We start from the raw sequence: 23,725 nt of genomic DNA on the forward strand, positions 1-23,725 counted from the left end.
GTGTACAACCATCTTCAGGGCAGCATCATTAGCAATAGCCAAAAGATAGATAACCCAACTGTCCCTCAGCTGATTGAATGGAAAAGCAAATTGAGGAAAATTATTCAGCCTGAAAATGAAAGGAAATTTTGACAGATGCTAAACCATCTGTGAACCTTGAGGACATTATGCTAAGTGAAATAAGCCAGTCACAAAAGGACAAATACTGCGTGATTCCACTTATGTAAGGCATAGGAGAAGGAAATGGCAACCCACTCCAGTGTTCTTGCCTGGAGAATCACAGGGACAGGGGAGCTTGGTGGGCTGTCTGTCTATGGGGTCGCACAGAGTCGGACATGACTGAAACGACTTAGAAGCAGCAGCAGCAGCAAGGTACCTAGAGTAGTCAAATTGAGAGAAAGAAAGCAGAATGGTGGTGGTTTCCAAGGTCTGTGGAGAGGAAAAGATGATAAGCAGCTGTTGAATGGTACAGAGTTTCAGTTCTGCAAGATGAAAAGAGTTCTGGAGACAGATGGTAGTGATGGCTAAGAGCATGAATGTACTTAATGCCACTGACCTGTATACTCAGAAATGGTTAGGGAGGTAAATCTTATGTTTGTATGTTTTCTGACAATTAAAACTTTTTAATTTAGTTATAAAATTGATTTTTAAGCTTAGTGGGAGTGGATGTACGGATCCATAAAATGACACCTTTTAAGAGGATATATTAGGTAAAATTGCCAAGTGTTTCTGTAGCAGGGTCAACATTTCCGGTGATCATGGACGTCACAGAAGAAAAACAGGAATGCAGGCAGGTGAGTTGTGGTGGACGAGGCAAGCTAGAGAAAGCACAGGACTCCCCGAGCAAAGGCCCTCCTCACTGCGGCCTCATCTCACCTCACAACTCAAGTGTGCTGACGCTCTGAGTTTCCAAGTGATGCTCCCAGCCCAAATATCTATGTGAAATTTCCACACACTGTCAATCAAATGAAAGTCACCCACAGGCCACTATTTTCAATCAATTTCCATAGTCGTGTTACTATGTCAGTATATCAGTATCAACGTATAGCTTCTAACTTGGGTAAGACACTTGCTAAAACTTGACTACAGGGACATTTTCTGCTTCTCCATAAATACTGAACACCAATTCACATTTATTATCACACAGTGAAGATAGCTTTTTCCCCCCACAAAGGATCACTTTTTATACTAAAATTGTTGGACTATGTTGTCAGTTTTGCTCTCTGGTTCCCTTCATGCTAGATTCTATAAATAGGCATAAAAATCAAATGCTTTGTTTCAGGCCACATCTCCTTTAATTTTATGATTGTTCTGTGAGTGATATCACCATGCAGAGCTCACGATATTTAATGCAACTCAGATACAAAGATCCTCCCTGCGCTAATAAAAGGGAAAATACATAACTCCCAGTCCCCATCGTGGGATATAAATTCACTTAAATTTGTTTGCAAGGTTATTCCACAGGGTCAGTTCTTTAAAGACCCCAGCAATTTGCCTTAATGTGTGTTTAGATTTGCACTATATTAAAGAAAATCCACACAAAAACACATAGTTCATATCCTTCTCTACTAACTCTCTATGCATGCTCACCACATGAAATTTTAAATTACCCCTTGATCACAGGTAAAGAATAGAATGCACAGTTTGCATAAGGTGACAATCACATTAATATAAAATATAAATGTACTACAAGCCCAGGGCATTTAGCACAGAATACATATTATTTCAGAGATATAGTTGTAGAGATACACGCACATAGTGAACAGAAATATGAACCACTAATCTTCATCAATGCCACCTTTAAAGATTAATTCTCTGATCTATGTAACCACCTGGAAAATGATTTATGATATAATTTTAAAAGGAAAACACAAACTCTGAAATTGTACCTAACTTATGTTTGCAGCCCTAGAAAATGATATATTAACTATGGACTAGGCCAGAAGTCCATACTTATAGAAAAACTGTTAAAGGCTAGTTTTTTCAATGCAGAAAATACTTGCTTTCTTCATAAATTTTAATGTGTATTCACTTTAGTATTGACATCCTGCTGTCTGTGCAATCCACATAAAAATATGTACAACGTATCTTGTGGATGTGTGTGTCTGTGTGTGCTTTTCCCCAACATAAAGGAAAAGATCAATCCCAAATTATCTTGAATGACAGCTAGGTTTCTGATGAGCAGCTCAAATCAATTGATGGCAGCTGCCAGAAGAGCTGTTATTGCAAAGGATGCTGAGGCTCGGTGGGGAAGACAATGTCAACAGCACAAACATCTGCCCTGGGTTTTGGAAGGGGAGCAATGGCTCCATACCAGCGATTCGCCAACTCTGTCTCGGCACTAACATCAAAAACATGGATTCTGTAGAAGGACCAAGACTATTCTATGGCTTCCCGTACAACAACCAACTCAACAGGCCTTGGCAACTCAAAACATGACATAGCTAATGAGTTCTTATCTAACTAATTAGATAACAATATAGAGAAGTCCATGCATATCATTTTCAATATTCTAAAACTCAACTCTTAAAAATGAACACAGTCGCTTCACTGACATGGCACAGACACGTGCTCTGGAATCAGGACAGACACCTACTTAATCTGTCTTATTATTAGGAGGCTGTAATTCCTACTTGTGCATGCTCAGTCACTTCAGTCGTGTCCAACTCTTTGCAACCCTATGGACTGCAGCCCACCAGGCTCCTCTGTCCATGGAATTCTCCAGATAAGAATACTGGAGTGGGTTGCCATGCCCTCCTGCAGGGGATCTTCCCAACTCATGGATCGAATCCAGGTCTCCTGCATTGCAGGCAGATTCATTACCATCTGAGCCACCAGGTAAACCCAATTCCTATTTGTTTGCAATAAAATGTTCTAATGTTTTGCCTCTACATAGTACAGAGCCTTCAAAGAGAGAAGAGCCCGAGTAAACATCTATTTACATGGCTTGAGCACCATCTAAGTTTAGGGTTCATACTTTACTTAATAAATGTCTGCTTTCCTACAAGGTTATAATTCTGTATAACCATTCTCTTCTATCGTAAAGGAGCAAATGGTACTGTCCTGTACTTAAAGCTAATCAACAAGAAACACAGGGAACCAGGCCAAGCCACAGTGGCAGGGCTGACATCACTCAGCGAGTTCCCTGACCATAAAGGGTTCTTGATTCAGACACTTGAACCCATGCTAAGCCTCACTGGCTGCTTTCATTCGTTTTCTATAAATGTACAGGACAATCCAAACTTCATAAAAAATAGAAAAAGGCTAAAAATAATCCACAGTTGAAAAGAAACTGAAAAAAAAAAAAGAGGAAGCTCTAATTTCCAGCAGGTGTCTTAACACCCGGGGGCAGAATCTTGACCATGTGAGAACAAGGCAGGCTCGTGTGTCATTTACAGAAAGCTAAAGGCACAGGTGAGATCTCACATGGATTAGCCATGGGAGGAAAGTTGAAGTAAGCTCTGGGCTTATTAACCAGCCGGGATAATAGAAGAGTAAACACAGAAGAGCTCTTACTCGGGGCAAAGTTCAGTCGACGTGGGTCATGTGCCAAGAGGAAACCTCACCAACCCACAGAGAACATCTGGCCTGGGAGAGGTCAGCATTTCCAAATGCTCAGTTTTAGCAGGTGTAACACGAGTACCCTAATGAAGAGAACACTGCAGCCGCAGAGCAAGGGGGGAAATGGGAGTAGCAAAGACTTAGGAGAAAAATCCACTTCTGCTTGATTGACTACGCCAAAGCCTTTCACTGTGTGGATCACAGCAAACTGAGGAAAATTCTTGAAGAGATGGGAATACCAGACCACCTCACCTGCCTCCTGAGAAATCTGTATGCAGGTCAAGAAGCAACAGTTAGAACTGGACATGGAACAACAGACTGGTTCCAAACAGGAAAAGGAGTATGTCAAGGCTGTATATTGTCACCCTGCTTATTTAACTTATATGCAGAGTTCATCATGACGGGCTGGATGAAGCACAAGCTGGAATTAAGATTGCTGGGAGGAATATAAATAACCTCAGATATGCAGATGACACCACCCTTATGGCAAAAAGCAAAGAGGAACTGAAGAGCCTTTTGATGAAAGTGAAAGAGGAGAGTGAAAAAGTTGGCTTAAAACTCTACATTCAAAAAACCAAGATCATGGCATCCGGTCCCATCATTTCATGGCAAATAGATGGGGAAACAGTGGACAATGGCTGACTTTATTTTGGGGGGCTCCAAAATCACTGCAGACGGTGACTGAAGTCAAGAAATTAAAAGATGCTCACTCTTTGGAAGTGAAAAGCTGTGACCAACCTAGACAGCATATTAAAAAGCAGAGACATTACTTTGCCAACAAAGATCCATCTAATCAAAGCTATGGTTTTTCCAGTAGTCATGTATGGAGGTAAGAGCTGGACTATAAAGAAAGCTGAGCACTGAAGAATTGATGCTGTGGTGCTGGAGAAGACTCTTGAGAGTCCCTTGGACTGCAAGAAGATCCAACCAGTCCATCCTAAAGGAAATCAGTCCTGAATATTCATTGGAAGGACTGATGCTGAAGCTGAAGCTCCAATACTTTGGCCATTTGATGCAAAAAAGTGATTCCTTGGAAAAGACCCAGATGCTGGGAAAAATTGAAGGCAGGAGGAGAAGGGGATAACAGAGGATAAGATGGTTGGATGGCATCACCAACTGGATAGACATGAGTTTGAGCAAGCTCCAGGAGATGGTGATGGACAGGGAAGCCTGGCATGGTACAATCCATGGGGTTACAAAAAGCTTGACACGACTAAGCGACTGGACTGAACTGAAACATTTAGGTTGAAGGTCTAGGGAGCCTGTGCTTTTGGGGCAGTAACATAATCTGTTCTCCCCACTTATCAAACACTGGCTCTTTCAGGTTCCAGATCGAGCATCACTTCCTTACAAGCCTGACCCTGACCCTAATCCAGACTCTGACCTTCTGGTATAAAGTTTCATTTCTGTACCATAATCTCTGTCACATGTGACATTCAGCATGGCCTTGATGATCAAAATTATCTCATCAGTTTGTTCACTTAGTCTCCCCAATCCTCCGCCCACTCCCCAACCATAATTAAGTCCTCTGACGGGGCTGTATTGACCACGTCCACATCTGCATCTTCAGCACAATACCTGGCACAGGGCAGTTAAGCCTGGATGGATGGGTGGCAGGAAAAAAGGAAGGAAGAGAAGGAGGGACAGAGGGCCTTAGAGGGCAACTCCTTCTACTGTATCGTGAATGAATATTTTCCAGAACTCTATGCCTGCCTAGAGACCAGTAATACTCCATCAACCTGAAGAGTCTCAAAGTGCTTTTAAGTTCTTTAATACATGTTTAATCACTAATTAAATAACATTGGGCAATATATTTATTGCTCTGTGATAAGGCGTGTTAGCAGGTTCCTGTACCATATACAGAGGGTTAATTCAGTAACCACCACTAGCCCTGACACAGCCTCCTTAGAGAGCCAGGTGTCACCTTGCTGAGAGGAAAAGCATGTGCATCATTTCTGGCTTTCCCCACTCATTTCATAATGGAATGATCCACTGTTTATTAACTGTATAAAATCATGGCCAGCAAGTTGACAGTGAAGCCCTTGAGCTCAACCACAGGATGAAGCCCACATAATTCATCTCTGAAACTCTCAACCAAGAACTGCAAGATCCGAGCACTGGGCATGACTACAAAAGCCTGCAAACCCAGCTGTTCCCTTCATCTCTTCCCATCAATATTTGGATTTCAGTCATCTATGATGCCCCTTAATCCTGAGGCTCTTGGAGACAGTGTCCCCCCAGCATGTCAGGATCAAGTAAAGATAACAAGTGAGGCTTCCAAGATGTGTTTATGAAGAACAGATGTATGTGCACCTAATCATCTCTGAACTAATCCAAATGTCCAAATCAAGTGAGGAAAACTGTTGGAAATGAATTAAAATTCATAACACACATACACACACACGCACACACCAAGCACCGAGCCGTTCCTTGACTGATGAAGATTTTTAAGGACAGATAAATTAAGAGTTTGGGATTGACATTTACACACTACTATATTTAAAATAGATAACCAGCAAAGACCTATTGCATCACACAGAGAACTATACTCCAGATTTTGTAATAACTTACAAGGGAAAAGAATCGATACATATATATGCATAAGTGAATCACTTTGCTATACACCTAAAAACTAACATAATTTTGTTGTTGTTGTTCAGTCACTCAGTCATGTCTCTTTAAGTCCCCATGGTTTGTAGCACACCAAGCTTCCTGTCCTTCACTATCTGCTGGAGTTTGCTCAAACTCATGTCCATTGAGTCTATGATGCCATCTAGCCATCTCATCCTCTGTCATTCCCTTCTCTCTTGCTCTCAGTCTTCCCCAGAATCAGGGTTTTTTTTCCCAGTGAGTCAGCTCTTGTTGTATAATAAATCAACTATACTTCAACTTTAAAAATAAAACAAAATCTAGCTCAAAACAGAACTGTTAATATTAAAAAACTCTTTAAAAAAGGTTTTTAAAATGCAGATTAATGACTATTTCCCACACTCATGTGAAACATTCTTTATTTGAAGAATATATTTCTAAATCTCTCTGTTGTGCATTACAGAGACATTTGCCCAGATCACAGAACCTTTTGTCTCAAAATACCCAAAGGGACCGCTCACTCTCAAAATGCAGTCAGCACACATTAGTATTTATAAAGCATTCCATTATAGCAGCATCTCTCAAATGAAAAGGCAAAGAACACTATTATCAATATTAAAACCATCTATCTTTTAAAAAGGCTACATCGATTTTCCCCACCACTCTGATTCCATCAATGCCAGTGTCAGCTCCATGAAGTGGCCACTATTATGTAATAGCTTATATTGATAATTCCCAAATGAACTTTCCTAATTTTCTATAGTTTCTCAACCCATGCACTATGCAACTCATTTACTAGGACATCAGCTAGGAAAAGGCTTGGAGTGATCAGAAATACCCAAACCAGTCTTCCCATGGAGCTAACATACTGCAAGTGCATTTTTATTTATTTTTTCATTGTTTGCTATATGTGACTTTATTTTTTTTAATTTACATTTATTTATTTTAACTGGAGGCTAATTACTTTACAATATTGTATTGGTTTTGCCATACATCAACATGAATCCGCCACAGGTGTACACGTGTTCCCCATCCTGAACCCCCCTCCCACCTCCCTCCCCATACCATCCCTCTGGGTCACTTTTAAATATGAAGCAACTTTGAGGTTCTATTAAGAAGGGCAAACAGGACAACTTCTGGTTCATTTCAGCTAAAATGAGCCTCCCCACCATCAATGTCAGGCTTCCAGGTAGCTCAGTGGTAAAGAATCTGCCTGCCAATGCAGGAGCCACAGGAGACGTGGGTTCGATCTTGGTCAGGAAGATCCCCTGGAGGAGGAAATGGCAACCCACTGCAGTATTCTTGCCTGGAGAATTCCATGGAGAGAGGAGCCTGGCGGGCTACAGTTCATGGGGTCACAAAGAGTTGGACATGTCTGCGATCATCGATGTTATAAAAACAGCAGCAGTAGTAGCTGCTGTGGCTCCTCCATGAGGAGTACAGGGGGCATTAGGTGCAATAGACATCATGTAGCAACCGCTTTAAGCATACTGTCATTTAATCCTCACAGCCCTATAGTGGAGGTGTGGAGTCCTATCCCAAGGCCACAGGAGTGGAGCCCAGAACCAAGGTCATCTCAGGAACTGAGTCTCTATAACCTCTGCTAAAAGCTCCTCAATCATCACCAGCAATTTTCCAAATGAGGCAAAAATGCCCACGTCGGTAGTCACCCTATAGAGTCCTAACCAATCACTTCACGCCACCCTTCCAGGAGGAATTTTCTTAATCTGGAGGCTATAAAAAATTGGCTATGCAAGGAGACGCAGGTTTGATCCCTGGGTTGGACAGGTTCCCTGGAGGAGGAAATGGCAACCCACTCCAGAATTCTTGCCTGGAAAATCCCATGGACAGAGGACCCTGGCAGCTACAGTCCCTGAGGTCACAAAGAGTTAGACAGCACTAAGCTTGCACACACACACACACTCACACACACACTCAAAGCATCTCCCTGGCCTGTCAGGAGATCAGCGGCTACGCTCTCAGTACCCATATTATCTCTGCTCTTTGTTCTTAATAAACTCACTCCCTTCTGGAATGCTCTAGGGCTGGAAATTCTTTTCCCACCCGTGCTCAGACTGCCAGGGCAGTAAGTACCATTAGAAGCCTCCGTCACTGACGGGCACGCTAGGGCCCAGAGAGCTTAAGTAACTTCCGGGCATCATAAAGCCAACACTCAGCAGAACCAAGACTCAGGTCCAGCGGCCCAACTCCATGTTCCTGCCCTTTACACACCTTGCCCCCTAATCTCTGTTACTTCACCTCTTGCCTCACAGTATCCAGCCCTAAAACAAGCAGCATTGCAAAGGGTCCTTCAGTCCAATTGCAAGCGGCCAGACTATGAAAGGAGCAGAGATCAACAGTGAGATGTCTCCTGGCGACCTCCACAAGCCTCTCAGGGTTACTGCCTCTCCATCCTTCCAAGCTCAGCTCACATTTCCCCTCTCCATCAGCCTAAACAGACCTCACCTGCCTTAAAAAAAAAAAAAAAAATCCTCTCTGCTCCGAAGAGGGTACTACTAATAATCTTTTCACAAAGATGGATCTTGACTCTCCAAGGAGATAAGTTTTATGAAACTTGGAACCACTCCTATTTTTTCTCTTGCCCTATATAAACAGGAAATCATGGATAATCCTTTTTTCTTTCTTTTTTCCTGCAACCAGAAATGTAGCCACATAAATTCAATAAAGCCATTGATTAGCTGTCACCTTCCAAAGACAGCTGTCCAAGGTATTCGTTCATCCATATATATTTACGAAACATTGTCAGGTTTTCCCCAGGAGTGGCTGGGCTTTCATCAAATCATACCATAATCACCAAGAAAATGCTAAATCCAGCACAATCAATAGAACGTGTACAATATCCATTTTCTGCTCTCAAGACTTAATTAAAAATGCAAAAGGAAAAAACATCTTAAAAGTGAAACTAAACATCCAAAAAGAAATTTTTTTTAAAGGAAAAGTGATGTCTCATCTCTAAAGAGAATGGCCTCAAGTTGGATAAAAAAAGACTGCGTTGGATAAATTTTACTGCTCCCTAAAATGTGTCTCCAGGTATTTTTTGAAATATTGTCATTTAGTAGCAGCTCCTACTCCTGCTGGAGAAGGCAATGGCAACCCACTCCAGGACTCTTGTCTGGAGGATCACAGGGATGGGGGAGCCTGGTGGGCTGCCGTCTATGGGGTCGCACAGAGTCGGACACGACTGACGTGACTTAGCAGCAGCAGCTCCTACTCCTGCTTCCTGACTGCCCTCCTCTTACTCTTATTCTGGTTGGAAGAAAATACAGAACAAAACATCAGCTATAAAGGGGTCTGATCTTCAGGTAAAAGCTCCCATAACATGTGGGCACTCACTCACCCAAACCTCTGCAGGCTTACTCATTATGAAGTAGCCAGACTTCCTCTTTTCCTTGAATAACAGGAATTTGCTACTGTTGTTGTTGAGTCGCTAAGTCCTGTCTGGACTCTTTGCAACCCTATGGACTGTAGCCCACCAGACTCCTCTGTCCATGGGATTTCCCAGGCAAGAAGACTAGAGTAGGTTGCCATTTCTTTCTCCAGAGGATCTTCCCGACCCAGGGAAGGCAGATTGTATTGGCAGGCAGATTCTTTACCACTGAGCCACCAGAGAAGCTCTAAGAGGAATTTATAAAGTACTTATTATTCACAAGGCACTCTTCAGGGATTATTATTATTAAGCATCACAGCAGCCCAAGGTAAGTATTTTCATCTCCATTTTAAAATAATGAGCCCAAGCTTTGGAGATGACAAAGTCCTACAAACGTCAGAGTGGCTTCCAGGAAGGATCACTGAGTAGATAAAATTTTGAAAATTTTTCTCTGCTTAATCATTTCAACGATCAGACACTGTAATGTTTCTGGATCTCTAACGGAAAAGATGTTTGGCTGATAAAATCTAACAAAAGATACTAAAGACTTTTTAAAAGCCTTAAAATGTTAAACAAATTCAAAGTATTTTTAATATTCTCATGTCCAAGGAGTTTTAATGACATCTTAAATACATTAATAAAAGACCTATCATCTCACCATCCAATTAACCATGGGGATATTTTTTCCACATGTGCCTTTAAGAAATTGTAATCGTGCAGAGAGGCACGTAATGAAAAGTGACTCAGCCCCGAATAGACCATTTCCATAAAGCAACCACTAGTAAGTTTCTAGTGCTCATCTCCAAAACAACAAAAAATACACACACGTTCATATACTGTCGGCTGCTGTGTCCAGGTGTGTCTGACTGTTTTCGACCCCATGGACTGTAGCCCTCCAGGCTCCTCTGTCCATGGGATTCTCCAGGCAAGAATACTGCAGTGGGTTGTCATTTCCTTCTCCAGGGGATCTTCCTGACCCAGGGATCGAACCCACACCTCCTACACTGCAGGCAGATTCTTTACCGTCTTGAGCCACCAGGGAAGCTTCACTCATATATCTGCACATAGTAACAGTGTAAATATACATGTATGTAAAAGGGATTTTGCTCTACACGGTTTCACACCATGCTTTATCACATAACACTAAAAGCAACAATAAAACCAGTGCTTTATAAGTTCTCACTGAGTTAGCCCTGACTCATAGCCATTACCAAAAAAACAATATTTCAAGGCAAGGTTGTTGGTTTTCCAACTGGCTAGATTCAGGATGTCATTACACCAGAAAACTACCAAAATCACACTGACAAGACATCCAGAACTGGTCAGCAAAATCTGCATTTAAAAAAAAAACAAAACAGTTTAACCAAAGCGCCAACCTATCTTTCCTGACATATAGGAATGTCGGTATGGCTTCCTACTGGAATGAATGCAGATGACCTTGATGAGTGTTCTGTTCAAAAGCACCGGATGCTGTGCACAGGACTTCAGTTTGCAGGGTGCTATGGAGTCCTCCTTACACCCTCTCCATTCCGACTGCCACTGTATCAACTGCATCAGCTGCTATTGCACCTCACGAGGCCACAGACTCAACCTCCACTAGAGGAGGGTACCTAGGTGGTATGTCAGAAGCTCCCAGGGGCACAAGCGGAATGTCCAGCACAAGTCAGTCCAGTTTCCCCAAGACCACATCAAACAAAACATCAACCTCATTGGCATACTGTCAACCCTTGAAAGATCTATTTGACAGATGCACCTAATGCTTTGAAATGAACGAATGAGTAATAAAAAAGCATCAATCACTTGCTCAGCAGGAATTTTATCCACATTGTGAAATGTCAACATCTGCATGTATTTAAAAGCTCACGTCAATTTAAAAAGACAAGAACACCAGGAAGCAGTTCTCCCGTGAACACTCAGGAACGACGCAAGGCGTTTGGTGGAAGGGACCACCTGCTTTACTCCACAAATCTATGACGACAATTGCGTGTTTTATGCATCACTCAAGTCAGATAAAGGAGAGAGACCCTTTCAAAATATCCAACTTTGCGTATTTGTAATCTTTGGGCAAGAAACTGCTCTGAAGGGGTGTATTTATCAAACCATGTCAGATCCGTCCTCAGAGGAGGGTCTAGCAGAATTCCAGGGCTTCATGGCTGCGCTGAAAGCAGCCTCTGAGGTGAAAGGCTTCTACTCCGCCTTCACCCTGGGATGAGAGGAACAGCTGCTTCCAATCCCAGGATGCAGGGAAATTCCTGGAGTCTTATTCGGAACAGACCCTAGTCTTGTGGTTAAACAGCTTCACTGGGAAGCGAGGCAGAGCAGAATGGTTGAAAGCACTGGATGGAATGGAATAGTTGGGGAAAAGGGAAGATTCCATCCCAGTGGGTGGTCCTGGGCTTCTCTGAGTCTCAGCGCTTTCTTCTATTAAACAGGGATGACCCCTGCCTAGGAGGGGCTCCCCAGGCGGCTCAGCAGCAAAGAATCCACCTGCCAATGCAGGAGACCCAAGAAGTGCAGGTTCCATCCCTGGGTTGGGGAGATCCTCTGGAGTAGGAAATGGCAAGCTACTGCAGTATTCAAATGGCAAACCACTTGAGAATCCCATGGACTGAGGAACATGGGGAGCTATAGTCCGTGGAGTTGCAAAGAGTCGGACAGAGCTGAGCACACACGCACACTACCTAGGAGGGTCCCTGACAGGATAAGAATAAATAAAATAATGGTGCCACCTAACAGAACTCAGCAATGGCAGGCTGCTGGCACATTAAATGAAATATAGCAGCTGAGCCTGTATGTCCTAAAAACTAGGAAAAGCCAAAAGCATCTTCTATTCAAGGAAAAAAAAAAAAACCACTATCAATGAAAAGGCACATATTGGCCAATGAACCCTAAAACTAAGCAATAAATTAATGACTTAGGATCTTGAGCTTATGGTGATAAAGCCAAAAATGACATACAACTGGAAGTTGGAAAGGAAGTAATTAATACAGCAACTCAAATACTAAGCCGTTCTTAATGACCAGGACTAGGCCTCTTGTGTTTAAACTTTTATCTGTGTGTATCTCACACACAGAGTTCATGATATTTAAAAAACAATTTGTCATGTACCTTTTCACTTCTGCTGTCTCTTCTGGTTCAAATATTAACACAGGAAACTTTACGGGAACCTTCTTTCTCATTCTTGACTAAAGCTAAGTATCTCTGTGCCAGCTCACCTGAGATTAGAGAGAGTGAAAGAAATTTCAGAGAAACTCTACTTGTTTCAACAGGCCTAAAATATGGAAGGCAACTTCTGCAAAAGCTTTTTAACAAGGTCCTGAAACAACAGATAAGATATACCCATTTGAATGCAGAGTTCCAAAGAATAGCAAGAAGAGATAAGAAAGCCTTCCTCAGTGATCAATGCAAAGAAATGGAGGAAAACAATAGAATGGGAAAGACTAGAGATCTCTTCAAGAAAATTAGAGATATCAAGGGAACATTTCATGCAAAGATGGGCTCAATAAAGGACAGAAATGGTATAGACCTAAAAGAAGCAGAAGATATTAAGAAAATGTGGCAAGAATACACAGAAGAACTATACACAAAAGATCTTCATGACCCAGATAACCACAATGGTGTGATCACTCACCTAGAGCCAGACATTCTGGAATAGGAAGTCGAGTGGGCCTTAGGAAGCATCACTACGAAAAAAGCTAGTGGAGGTGATGGAATTCCAGTTGAGCTACTTCAACTCCTAAAAAATGATGCTGTGAAAGTCCTGCAATCAATGTGCCAGCAAATTTGGAAAACTCAGCAGTGGCCACAGGACTGGAAAAGGTCAGTTTTCATTCCACTCCCAAAGAAAGGCAATGCCAAAGAATGCTCAAACTACCGCACAATTGCACTCATCTCACATGCTAGCAAAGTAATGATCAAAATTCTCCAAGCCAGGATTCAACAGTATGTGAACTGTGAACTTCCAGATATTCAAGCTGGATTTAGAAACGGCAGAGGAACCAGCGATCAAATTACCAACATCCACTGGATCATGGAAAAAGCAAAAGAGTTCCAGAAAAACATCTACTTCTGCTTTACTGACTATGCCAAAGCCTTTAACTGTGTAAATCACAACAAACCGTGGAAAATTCTTAAAGAGATGGGAATACCAGACCAACTTACCTGCTTCCTCAGAAATCTGCATGCAAATCAGGAAGCAACAGTTAGAACTGGACATGGAACAACAGACTGGTTCCAAATAGGGAAAGGAGTACATCAAGGCTGTATATTGTCACCCTGCTTATTTAACTTACATGCAGAGTACATCATGAGAAATGCTGGGCTGGAAGAAGCACAAGCTGGAATCAAGATTGCTGGGAGAAATATCAATAACCTCAGATATGCAGATGACACCACCCTTATGGCAGAAAGTGAAGAGGAACTAAAGAGCCTCTTGATGAAAGTAAAAGAGGAGAGTGAAAAAGTTGGCTTAAAACTCAACATTCAGAAAACTAAGATCATGGCATCTGGTCCCATGACTTCATGGCAAACAGATGGAGAAACGATGGAAATAGTGACAGACTATTTTTCGGGCTCCAAAATCACTACAGATGGTGACTGCAGCCATGAAATTAAACGACACTTACTTCTTGGAAGGAAAGTTATGACCAACCTAGACAGCATATTCAAAAGCAGAGACATTACTTTGCCAACAAAGGTCCATCTAGTCAAAGCTATGGTTTTTCCAGTAGTCATGTATGGATGTGAGAGTTGGACTATAAAGAAAGCTGAGTGCTGAAAAATTGATGCTTTTGAACTGTGGTGGTGGAGAAGACTCGAGAGTCCCTTGGACTGCAAGGAGATCCAACCAGTCCATTCTAAAGGAAATCAGTCCTGGGTGTTCACTGGAACAACTGATGCTGAAGCTGAAGCTGCAATACTCACTGGCCACCTGATGCAAAGAACTGACTCACTGGAAAAGACCCTGATGCTGGGAAAGATTGAAGGCAGAAGGAGAAGGGTACGACAGAGGATGAGATGGTTGGATGGCATCACTGACTCAATGGACATGAGTTTGGTTAAACTCCAGGAGTTGGTGATAGACAGGGAAACCTGGCATCCAGGGGGTCACAAAGAGTTGGACAGGACTGAGAGATTGAACTGAACTGAAACAGTGAATTAGGTAGGAAGAAACCCGCATGACAAAAAAGGAGATAAGGAAAGGGTTGGAGGGAATCTGTGGGGATAAAGAGTCAGAGAAGATGAGGATATTGAATTTCAGGGCCTGATCCTGCAACAGACAAGAAACTGTAGGACAAAGATTAATAGATACACGGTACAGGGCATTTTGTTACCAATGAGAGGGTAAATAAGCCTCCAAAATCTCTAGGACCCAAATTCTCATAAGGGCCATGCAGCAGTGAAAGGGCTGAAACCCTAAAGGCATTTCCAGACTACAAGCCTATACAGCTACACTAATTTTATATATTTAAATCTAATCTTCCATATTACACAAGACTATCTTAACAATAATGCCAGTTACTGTTCAAATAATACAATGTTCTTCTCTGACATACTACCTAAGTTTTCAGACTAACTCTGAACTTCTTTCATAATGCTAAAAGGTCCATCCTCAATCAAAACCAGAAAGTATTACATAATCATTATTTGTTTGTGGTTTCATTGGACTTTGGGAGGCTTGAGGGGTTTTTGTTGTTGTTTGCTTTTGCCCCTTGGCTCTGAACATAGTCATGGTCACACAGACATAAGTTCGATTCTTTTGGTTTTTCCTGATCAGCTCATAGGTCTCTCATGAACATTCTCCTTTATTAGCTGGTTTAAGTTGGAGTATGGTTGCCTTACAAAGCTGTGTTGGTTTCTGCTATTCAACACAGTGAATCAGATATATGTATGCATACCTCCCCTTCTTCTTGGACCTCCCTCCTATATCCCCATCCCGCTCATCGCAGAGCACTGAGCAGAGCTCCCTGCTCTAAACAGCAGCTTCCCACTGCTGCTGCTGCTGCTGCTAAGTCGCTTCAGTCGTGTCCGATTCTGTGCAACCCCTTAGACGGCAGCCCTATCAGGCTTCTCCATCCCTGGGATTCTCCAGGCAAGAACACTGGAGTGGGTTGCCATTTCCTTCTCCAATGCATGAAAGTGAAAAGTGAAAGTGAAGTCGCTCAGTCGTGCCCGACCCTCAGCGACCCCATGGACTGCAGCCCACCAGGTTCCTCCGTCCATGGGATTTTCCAGGCAAGAGTACTGGAGTGGGGTGCCATTGCCTTCTCCGCTGCAACTCAGCTAGCTCCTTGCAAAGTCATGTAGGTTACATAGCTTTGGGAAGACAGAAACTTGCAACAATGCTAGCAGCTGAAACTTACCTCACTCACCCTTGTCAGTTGCCCGGCCTCTGTGCTCCTGCATAACCATGTTTGTTTGTGTAAAGTTCGGGCATCCCCACTGCTGTGTCCTAACCACCCACATGCAGGAAACCCCTACTCTGAACTAGCCTACTCACAGTCAGCACTGCCCACTGAAGTCTGGTGCCATGCACTGTCTATAAAAACTCTGTAACTCCTTTGTTTGGGGCTCAGAGCTGGAAGTGTTAACTCCTCTGGGCCCACCAGCGTAATAAACCTGAGTTCTCCAACTCTCCAAGTGTGGTGTTTGGTTTCCCAACAGACCGACTTCTGCAACAAATATACAACATGTGTTTTGCTCTCTCTGACTTACTTCACTCTGTATGACAGACTCTAGGCGCCTCCATGTCTCTACAAATGACCCAATTTTGTTCCTTTTTATGAGTGATTTTTAACAAACAAAGTTGAAACAGGCTATCCGAAACTTTCAGTTTCTCAAAAGCATCCATCCATCAATTTCTCAAAACAATCTCTTTTTTCCAAATCTTCCTCCAGGCTGATGTGCCTGCCCATTCCTCCCGCTAAGTGCTGGCAGTCCTGCCTCTGGAGGCCACCCTTCACTGCTTGCCTCCTATAACCCCTACCCTATCCCACCCCACCCCACCCCACCCCACGCCTCACCCTCACCTGGTGGTGGTTTCCTCGCTAAGTTGTATCCGACCCTTGCAACCCCATGTAGCCCACCAGGCTCCTCTGTCCAAGGGATTTTCCAGGCAAGAATACTGGAGTGGGTCACCACTTCCTCCTCCAGGGGATCTTCCCATCCCAGGGATTGAACCCACATCTCCCGTTTCTCCTGCATTGACTGGTGGATTCTCTACCACTGCACCAGCTGGGAAGCCCCATGTATATGTATATATACGGCCTCCCACATGATGCAATTCATTTACAATAAACATAATACACATAAATGATAAATGAGTGTTTTTAACAACACAGCGTAACAAATTAAGAGGAAAGATGGTAAGTCATTTTAACTTGTAACAGTAAGATGGGCTGAAAATCTGACCAAGCCCCTGTCACTCACCCACCCAGCCTGCTTTTCCACACTGAGGGCCTCCTCCCACGGAGTAGAGCTCAGGCTATCAAACATGCAAAAGGCCAGAGGCAATGGAGGATTCATCTCCACGCTGGAAAGAATGCGCGGAGGTAAACCTTGATCGTCTTCCACATCAAAGGAACGAGTGAATTGCTATCCCGCCCACCCAGGAGAAATGCCCACGTTCCTCCCTGAACGTCTTCTCCCCACTCTCAAGAGAGGACATATTTAGCTGTTTGATATTATTCCATCCATTGAATTTATTCAGTTCTCATATCAGCTGCATTATTCCATCTGCCTACCCAAATCTCTATCTTGGAGTCATCCACACATTTCAAACTCACGACATCCATTATTCTGTAGAAAACAGTCTTCTCTAGTCCTGTACTATGCTCCTGACACCATCCTAGGGGTCCAAGACACAGATCTCAGCCCTGACAACCCCTCTCACCACCCACATCCACCTGGTCACTTCTGTAATCTCCTAGATCTCTCTCAGATCTTTCCACACCTCTGCTTCCCTACTGCCTTAAACCATGCCCCATACATCACTTCTGAACTTGGACAACTTCTTAACTCCTCTCCTAACAACCCGCTGCCAGAATTAGGGCATCTAACTCCGCTCACCCAAGTGTTTTTCTACTAGTCTGCAGGGATCATGTCTGGCTAGTCACCATTGTATTTCCCTCCAGCACCTAAATGAATGCTGAGCATAACCGAAGAGGCAAAAATGACCATATGAATGAATGACCACATGAGAAAGACGGTCAGTACTCGCAGAATTAGATTTCACCGCCTGCCATAAGCTCAAAGTGACAGTGTCTAAACGTCTGTCTCTGAAGCAGAGGTAAAAAGACTTATTAATCCGAGGCCCACACCCAAAGGTAAATCATCATTTCACACACTGCCACATGCACTCATAATATAATTACACATTCTTTTATGCTGCCTGACATGTTGGAGCTCTTTCATGATAAAATGTATAGAATCATGAAGAATGATCTTTCTTTCCCAGAAGGAAAAGAAAAACTATGAAAATGCAAAGCACAGGTCTCCTAGACACCTTCCAGGACACACGAACAAGCACACCATCATCTTCAAGTCCTCCGTGGCCTGAGGAGGGGGTCCACTAATACCCAGATCCAATCCCAGAATTACCAAACAAGGCCACTTTTCACCATCACCTATTGGGGAAATCCACGTGAGCCCATCATCCAGCTGGGGAAAGAGGTACTCGACGTTATGTAATCATATATGCAATCACGCCCATTTGCTTACGAAATTTCAAAGTTTGCACTAAGACTGAAGGACAACAACATTCTTCCTCTCTCATCGGGCAATTGTTACCGAAAGAGAAACGTGTTAACCCTGAGTGGTCGGCAAGTAGGGCCATGCCAAGAAGACCCACGCCCGCCTTCCAGGCCTCTCCCACAAGACCAACATAAAACAAAGGCAGGGAGAGCCTTCCCAGAGAGGGAAGGCGGGTACTGTAACCTCACTGCCTGCGCGTGAATCCTGGCTGAAGCGGTGTGGCCTGGGACAACACCCTTGTCTCTGTGATACAGCTTTCTCACATTTAAATGGAGCAATCTTCACGTGCATTTCAACAGAGGATGGGACCTCAGGAAATAGCAACAGTTAACAGAAAGGCAGATGAGAAAGAGCCCAAGGGGAAAAAAGAAAACATCAAGGTCCTACTATATGGCACAAGGAACAGCATTCAACTTCCTGTAATAAACCATAATGGGAAAGAAAATGATACAGTATAATATGTATAACTGTATCATTTTGCTGTACGTCAGAAACTAACAAAACACCGTAAATCAACTATATACTTCAATTTTTTTAAAAAGGAAGCTGTGCTGTGCTTAGCGACTCAGTCATGTCCGACTCTTTGAGATCCTATGAACTGTAGCCTGCCAGGCTCCTCTGTCCATGGGGATCCTCCAGGCTAGAATACTGGGGTGGGTTATCATGCCCTCCTCCAGAGGATCTTTCCAATCCAGGAATCAACCCCAGGTCTCCCGCATTGCAGGCAGATTCTTACTGTCTGAGCCACCAGGGAAGCCCTCCACACCCCCATCAAAAAAAAAAAAAAAAAAGAATCCAAATATATAAATTTAAATAAATTACTGGAGTGATAATAGCTCTCAGGTGGTGGTGGTCGTTGAGTTGCTCAGTTGTGTCCAACTCTTTGCAATCAGGGGTTGCATTGATGATTAAAGGAATTAATATTTCTTATCACAATGCCTTATCACATAGAGCACAATATCTAAGTGCTCTATCAATATAACTATATTACAACAATAATATATAAACCTTAGTACTAATCTCACTCCTCTCATCTTCCCAAGGGATTCTATGCCCTACCAGTTCTCTTAAACACTAAAAGCAGTGGTTCTCAAACTTTATAGCATGCGCCTGAATCATCTGGAAGGCTTCTTAAAACAGACTGCTGTGCCATAGACACAGAGCTGCTGATTCAGGTGGCCTGGGATAGGGCCTGAGAACATGCATTTTTAACAAGTTCATCACAGGTACTTGGGTGTGGGTGCTGCTGGTCTGGAAAGACTTGTGAAAAATACTGACTACGGGCTTCTCTGCATCAGTGGAGGACGGTGTACAGGTCCAAACTTCCAGGGCTTCCTACGGCCGTCATCCCGTACGCTCTTCCACCTCAGCATCTCCACCCATGATTCCAAACTCAGCTCAAGCATCAGGACCTCGGAACTGGCACCAACGCCATACTGTCATCAATGAAATAAGCTCCAGGAGACCAGGAGCTCCCCGGCAATCAGAACCTGGCCTTACTCAGTGCACAGGACACGGAAAACCTTCAATAAACGGCGCCAACACTCAAAGGCAGACCTGGAGAACCAACTAAAGCGGAAGGTCTTAGGGACCAATGGGAGCTTCCTCTCACAACTACTCACTGGAAAGGAAGGGCCCTGAGACCACAATGCACCCACCGGCAGCTTCTCTGCTCAGTGGACCATTAACTCTTTGCCTCAAACCACAGCGGGTGCTCCCACGCTTTGAAGGTAAGTGAGCTTCAGTTTCTGGTCTCTCACTGGCATAGCCCACCCCACCCCGAGGGCTTCAAGCCTCTCGTTAGGAGATGCTGAGTGTTCTTAGGGACAAGGTTGCAAGCAGGAAGCATTTTTATGTAAGCTATTCTGGTAAATGGCCCCAAAAGATCTCAGCAGAAACAAGAAAGCAATCACCAGCAAATGGTTGTAATTTTTTTCCGTTCTAGGTAAGCATTCACTTTCATAGCTAATTTGGTATTATTTTTCCTAATGAGGATCCCCTTACTGTTTACCTTTCAGGTATCACAAAATCTGGAACTGCTCCTTTCACACGCCATGCACGCGCTTCTCCTTGGCCCTTTGGCTGTTCTGTGAATTTCTCCAAAACATCATCCATCCTGCCCCTTCCTTACAGCATCTTAACCAAGCCAACCACACGTTTATAAACACCAGCCAGGTAGGACTTCAAATGCTTTTAAGAAGTTCAAGGTGTCTTGTCGATTTCTCTATACAATGAGGATGGGATGGGGGCGAAATGTGCCAAACACAATCCAGGCAGAATATTTACCTGATCCTCCCAACACAGGGAAAAAGCTTTTCTTCAACAGAAAACACTTTCTTCTACACCTGAAGATAATTTCAACATGAAACCCCTCAATTTTCTTAGGTAATTACCAGCAATTGCAAGGAAGGTTTTAAGAAACCAAGTGCTCTCCATGTCAGAAGATAGTATTTAAAATTCTAAGTACTATTTTCATTCTCACCCTAAACAGTATAATAACTTTAATTTGAAAATCACTTGTGTGGTTTACATGCACTTAAAGAAATCATCCGTTGAGCTGTTATGGATCATTCATTCAAAAGGCTAAATTGGTATTTTAGGATTCTCTCCTAAATAAGCATGTTGGAGTACTCTGTACTTCTAGAGAGACATTTAAGGAATAATAGATATATCTTTTAAAATAAATATTATATATATTCAGCAATGGTTATAGATTTATACATACACACAAAGTCCTTTCTAGGTGGCAACAGTGACCTCTATTTACCTGTAAACTATGGGTAGAAATCAAGATGAAATACATTAAAGCATATGAATAATATGAAAATTAGCTGATACTTCAATATGTAATACACACAGGATATATATAAAGTTTTACTAATTTGCCCAACTTGGCTATGCTGCTGCTGCTGCTGCTAAGTTGCTTCAGTCGTGTCCAACTCTGTGCGACCCCGTAGACGGCAGCCCACCAGGCTCCCCCATCCCTGGGATTCTCCAGGCAAGAACACTAGAGTGGGTTGTCATTTCCTTCTCCAATCAACTTGGCTATATTAGGTCCTTAAAAATATCTTAAGGAAGACAATAAAATTTCTGTTTTTTAAAATACTGTTCATCTTGTCCCAGATTGGTCTCAGTTTAACAACCCCAAAAAAATGAAAACAATGTTCATTTTATTCACGATGACTTTCCCAGGTGACTCAGTGGCAAATAATCCACCTGGAAAGCAGGAGACTTGAGTTTGATCCCTCGGTTGGGAAGATCCCCTGGAAAAGAAAATGGCAACCCACTCCAGTATTCTTGCCTGGGAAATCCCATGGGCAGAGGAGCCTGGTGGGCTACAGTCCATAGGGTCGCAGAGCCTATCACTACGTAGCAACTAAATGACAACAACTTTAACTCTCAGGATGTGTAATTCTGAATTCTCATTTCTATTAAATCTGCAGATTTACACTGTCTCACAGTAACTTGGAATAGTGAAAAAGCATGGATTCTGACTCAGAAATATCCACGCTCAACTCCCAGGTCCACCAGTTCCTATGAACAAATTCCTGGATTTTTCCCTGCCTTAGTTTCTCATCTGTTCAGAGCTAATAACATCCCCTTGGTGAATTTTATGCAACATTTTGAGGAAAGTGACTAGCATGGTGCTTGGTACAGAGCTGACTTTTCTTGAGAGTCCCTTGGACGGCAAGGAGATCAAATAGGTCAGTCCTAAAGGAAATCAACTCTGAACATCCATTGGAAGGACTGATGCTGAAGCGCCAATACTTTGGCCACCTTATGCGAAGAGTTGACTCATTGGAAAAGACCCTGATGCTGGGAAAGGCTGAGGGCTGGAGGAGAAGGTGGCAGCAGAGGATAAGATGGCTGGATGGCATCAAAGACTCAATGAACATGAGTTTTAGCAAACTCCAGGAGATAGTGGAGGACAGAGGAGCCTGGTGTTGCTGTCGGTGGAGTTGCAAAGAATCAGACGCGATTTTGCAACTGAACAACAAAACTAACCTTATTTTAAGTATGGTTTGGAGAATCCTTGCCACTTGGATGTGACCAGGCTAACGATAAATATCCTCTGAAGATTTTCCTTTTCCCTACATTTAAAATGCTTATTACCAGAGATTAAAGAGGTGCCGCAAAAACAAAAGCACAATGTGCCACTGCTATCTAAACAGCCACCTGTGAGAAAGGACTGCCCAAAAATTCCCTTTTGTATCCACACCTGTGCTACCACACAGCACACCAGCCTGTGTGCTCTCCTAGAGGTTCCCCCCTTGACAGATGTGCAGCTAACGTCAGTTACGTGGAAATGCTGCTGATCCAAGCAAAAAGTGATTGCTAATGGGAATCGTAATCCATAGACCTGTTTGTGATTTGGTGCGTCGGTGAAGCAGGTTTTCTAGAGTCCCCAGGTTCACCGCGAGGCTTTTCAGTAACTCCAAGTGCCCGAGGCCGATGAAATTTCTAGAGCAGGCTCCGGTAAGCACCGAGGCACGGGTGAAACCCCCACACACCGCGCACAAGTTGCTTCAGACGCTCTAACCCACTTCGTGGAAACTCAACCAGATTTACCAGCCACCAATGCACCATTTGCTTAACAAATGGACAGTGAGCTGGGGAACTAATTGCTGAAGCAATTGCCTCTCGAGTTCGCCACCACTACCGCCGTATTTTTTTTTTTTTTTTTATGTTACGAGACACTCTGTAACCTATACACAATTATCAGTGGGCTCTCTGCGCAAGGAACCCAAGCGGATTCTCCGGGTTTCCACGAAGGGGGTGCATCCAATTCCGCCCAAATGAGGGACTGGCCTCTGCAGAAAGGAGTCCCCAAGGAGACCAAACGTTGGTCCTTCAAAATGCAGAGATCCTGGGGCAGGCTGCGGTGCGCCCTCCCGCACCCCGATGCTCGGCGTACCTTTCTGACTCCTGAACCGGCAACTCCACTGGCTTCCCTTCCCGGCCGCTCAGGATCCCCAGTTCTGTTGGCAGCGGACACCCCTGCCCTCCTCGCACGAGCAAGGAGCAGCCCGGTCGCCCCGCTTGCCCGCGCGGCTTCACCTGTCAGAGGCCAAGTCCCAGGAGCTGCAGAGGGGCCGGAGCGAGCCCCTTACCTGCGCGGGCACAGCCTTCGGGGCTGCTGCCGCCGCCACTCGCGAGCTCCGAGAGCCGCCGGGACACGGCGGGGGCCGGGGCATCGCCGGGAGCAGCGCGACTTCCTCGGCCCCGCCTCCCGCCGGCCCCGCCTTCGCGCCCCGCCTCCGCCGGCCCCGCCTCCGGAGCGGGGAGGCGGCGGCGCACAGCCCTGGAACCCCCGCCCTGGCGTCCCGGCGCCCGAGCCGGGCAGAGAAGCTCCGCGGGGTGCGGGGAGGAGGCTCCGCCGCCGGCTTCTGGCTCGGTGAAGAGGAAGCGGTTACGTTTATCTCCTTCGTCTGAGTT

General features: G+C 44.0%; 1 protein-coding gene across 2 annotated transcripts in view; it reads right to left on the bottom strand.

The window, feature by feature from the left end:
* Positions 1-23,491, bottom strand: part of MCTP2 (multiple C2 and transmembrane domain containing 2) — a 259,714-nt gene extending 236,223 nt beyond the window's left edge. The window contains exon 1 of one of the 2 annotated variants that reach the window (XM_027521361.1): positions 23,205-23,491. The gene's annotated coding sequence lies outside the window, so the exon portion shown is untranslated. The remainder of the gene's footprint in view (positions 1-23,204) is intronic. The other variant, XM_027521360.1, reaches the window with a different exon arrangement.
* Positions 23,492-23,725: the final 234 nt, after the last annotated feature.

Source organism: Bos indicus x Bos taurus, chromosome 21 (genome assembly GCF_003369695.1).
Source record: "Bos indicus x Bos taurus breed Angus x Brahman F1 hybrid chromosome 21, Bos_hybrid_MaternalHap_v2.0, whole genome shotgun sequence".
In the NCBI taxonomy this organism is placed as follows: domain Eukaryota; kingdom Metazoa; phylum Chordata; class Mammalia; order Artiodactyla; family Bovidae; genus Bos; species Bos indicus x Bos taurus.